Source organism: Elephantulus edwardii, unplaced genomic scaffold (assembly GCF_000299155.1).
Source record: "Elephantulus edwardii isolate Elephantulus edwardi_28Jun2011 unplaced genomic scaffold, EleEdw1.0 scaffold00121, whole genome shotgun sequence".
Lineage (NCBI taxonomy): Eukaryota > Metazoa > Chordata > Mammalia > Macroscelidea > Macroscelididae > Elephantulus > Elephantulus edwardii.
The window spans coordinates 6,386,676-6,390,432 of NW_006399871.1; positions in this window are offsets into that span (position 1 = coordinate 6,386,676).

Here is a 3,757-nt window from a genome sequence, read left to right on the forward strand (position 1 = left end):
CCCCAACACAGGCACTGAGCCAAACTTATCCTCCACACTGGCTTCGCAGTCTACTTCCTCTCTTTCTCCTGCAGTTTTCACATGAAACACTTGCTAATATAACATGTCATACGAGGATGGCCCAGGACAGAACAATGTTTAATTCTGTTGTACATAAAGTTGCTATGAGTCCGTACCAACTCAGCAACAGGTAACAACAACAACAATAATAAATAACTCCTGTACAAATCCTCTTCTGAGGGTCTACTTGTGAAGAATCCAATCTAAAGCTGATATACAAACAAATCAAATATCTGAGCCCCACAAAGCTGAACGCCAACAAATTGGTGCCCGAGGGAGGAATCTAGCCTGCTGTAGTTGTGTTTTGTTTGGAATGCCTCCCACTCTCCCTGGTTTTTCCTCAACACAAACACTCTAAGTTCTTGACCTTGGCTAACCTGTGCTTATCAACCTCAGTGATCTTTTCTAAAGGAAAACAACCCCCATGGCGACAACAGAACCACATGTTCTGGAGGGGAGTCTCAGTATCTCATGCAAATCCAGCCAGAGTGGGTGGAAGACGTCACTGTCATCCTCCCTTACCTGAAGAGGATTCTGAATCGGAGGTCCTCATTTACCTAGAATTCCGGTGTGAGAGGGACAGAGGTGAGTCAAAGAGAGACCAGGGCTCAGTTCCCAGCCCGAGCACGTCAGATGCTGAACAGGATTCAGGACTAAGAAGGACTCAAGAGGGAGACCTGGCGCTCTACTCCCAGAAATTAGCTCACCAAAGCTGTCTGGATCCTAATAGCCTGATCCCCTTAGTGGAGGGGGGTCACAGTCAGTCAGGGAACAACTGTCTGGCCATTAACATTAACAGCACATAGCTGGGAACCAGCAGTAAAGAAATTAGAACTCAGACAATTTGCCTCCAAAAGACCCTTCTAACCGAGGTGCCACATGGAGGCCCAGCAAAGCCACCCTGTCATCTGGGCCTCAGTGACTCCATTAAAGGGGGACGGGCCTCATCCAGTTAATCTGATTTTTTGCGAATTTCCTTATTATTTCCCCTCTCCTTCCCTCCCAACAGCTCAGGGCTGGGTTTGAGTAGACTCAAGGGTACAAAATGGTTCTGGAAAATACATGTCAGGGGGATTTGGTATTTCTGGAACTGAAAAGGCTAAGTAGCTCTGCACGTTGAAATCCTCAAATTGCTGGGACTCAGCGCTTCCATAAGCTGGGGAGGCCGTTTCCATAGCTTATATGTGCATGTGGGGGAGGCTGCAGAGGGGCCCAAGCAAACGGGGGAAGAAGGCTGTCCCCCGCCTTGCGCCTTCCCTCCTCCAACGAGCTGTCAGTTCTGCAGTGGGGAGCAGTGCCAGGCTGCAGAGATCTGTTCCCATCGCTCGGTGGACGAAGACTTGACTGAGCTCTTTCCTTTTTCCTCATGAGCAGAAATTTCAAAATTATTTCCCTGAGCTCTTTCTCTCTCCACCCACCTGCATACCTTGTTGCCAGAAGACCCAGTTTTCAATAGCTTCCTCCTAACAACATACCAGCCAGCTCCTATTAGGTTCCTACTGGTTGCCAGGGACCCAGCTCAGCATTTTGTACCTGTCATGTCACCTAGCTGTCACAGCCACACTGGCAGGTCTGTGTCCTGGTGCTTCTGTGGTCCCAGTGAGGAAAGCGAGCCCAGTGAGATTGCCCAAGGTCATTTAGCCCAGGAAAATAGAAGGAATATAGAGTGTTTGTGTCCTTGGTCCTGCTCGCATATGGCCATGTTACTGAGTAAAAGTCACTTGTTACCTGTGGCAGATGGCGGAGTCCCTGCATGGCGCAAATGGTTAAAAAGCCCAGCTGCTGACTGGCATGTTGGAGGTTCGCGTCTCCTAAGAGACACTTTTAGGAGAAAGGTCTGGTGATCTACTTGGGAAGAACCCCAAAGCCATTGAAAGACCCCAAGTGCAAGAGACAACACTTCTACTTGGACCCACAGGAGGTTATTATAAGTCAGAACTGACCTGGAGGATTGAAGCCAAATCCAACCGAATTCTGACTCATAGCAACCCAGAAGGACAGAGCAGAACTGACTTAGGATCTGCAAGGCTTTAATCTTTATGAGAGTAGATTGTCACATTTGATTCCCATGGAGCTGCTGGTAGGCTCAATCCCCAACCTTTATGTTGGCAAGTGATGCTTTAACCATCACACCACTGAGCCTTTCTCTTCCCTTTATGTGGTTTTTCCACAGACAGAATAGATTCCTTATTCCCAGAATTTGAGTTTGTCCAGGGTAAGGAGGAGGGAAGTGAAAGTGTCCCAGTCTGAGTAGGGCTATAGATGACAGGGACCCTTTCTCTTGAGAGTTTCCATTCTTATGAGAAAGCATGTTTATGGAGTTATTGGTTCTCAGCTTCCGCTCTGTATTAAGACTCTGACAGATCTGAATGCAGCCTGAAGCCCAGGGTTCAGCCTGACTCATCTAAGCTCGGCCAAGCCCAGCCCAGATTAGCCAAACCACATCCAACCAGCACACTGAGGGCACACAGTCAACAGTCACTGCTGTAAGTCACCGAGGAGGTTGTCATTGTCACAGCAGGGACCCCTCGTCCTCTCGTGTGGTCTAGCCATCCTCGTCTAGTCAACACCACATGGCAAGAAACTTAGAAGGCCGCTAACCAAAAGAGATCCCTAATTGTGCCCATTCCAAAGGGGATCTAATGGAACGTGGGATTTTTCCATCAACATTATTAACATTCCACACAGGTAAATTTTTGCTGACGATAATTATACCATGATTGCAGCCTTATATTGACAGGATTGCCAGAAATTCAAGCCAGATTCAGAAGAGGACATGGAATGAGGGGCTATCATTGCTGACTTCTGGTAGATCTTGGCTGAAAGCAGAGGATATCAGAAATGCGTTTGCCTATGTCTTACTGACTATGCAAGAGTATTTAACATGTGGGGTTTAACAAATCATGAATAACATTGCTAAGAATGGGAGTTCTAGAACATTTAATTACATCCGTGTGGAGCCTGTACATGGACCAAAATGCAGGTGTTTGAATAAAATGAGGAAATAGTGAATAATTTAAAATCTGTAAAAAAAAAGTATATTAGGGTTGTATCCTTTCACCATGATTAGTCTATATGCTAAACAAATTATCTAAGAGACTGGATTACATGAAAAAAAAAAGGTGGCATCAGGATTAGAGGAAGACTCATCACCAAACTGCAGCATGTAGATGACACAAACTTTCAAGCTGAGATCAAGGACTCGAAGCATTTAATGTTGAAGATCAAAGCCTATAGCTTCAGTATGGATAACTCTCAACTTAAAATAATTCTCACAATTGGGCCAATAAGAATAGACCGAAGTTGTTAAGCATTTAATTTTGCTTGGACCCACAGTCGAGGTCTGTGGAAGCAACAGTCAAAGAATCAAGGGATGTGTTTGCACTGGGCAAGTCTACTGCAAAAGATCTTTGTGACATATTCAAAAGCAAAGATGTCACTTTGGGGACTAAAGTGTGCCTAATCCAAGCCAAGTTATTTTCAATCGCTATATATATATAGTTGTTGTTAAGTGCTGTCAAGTCAGAGGCGACTCATAGTGACCATATAAAAAAAAGTCCTGAACACCTTTATAACTTTTGTACTTTCTCCAGGTTCATAGGGTTTCCAGAGGCAAGCTATTACGGAAGTGGATGCCACTCCTGCTTACAAGCTTGTTTCAATTGGGGAGCTCCACCAAACACTGTCCACCACACAC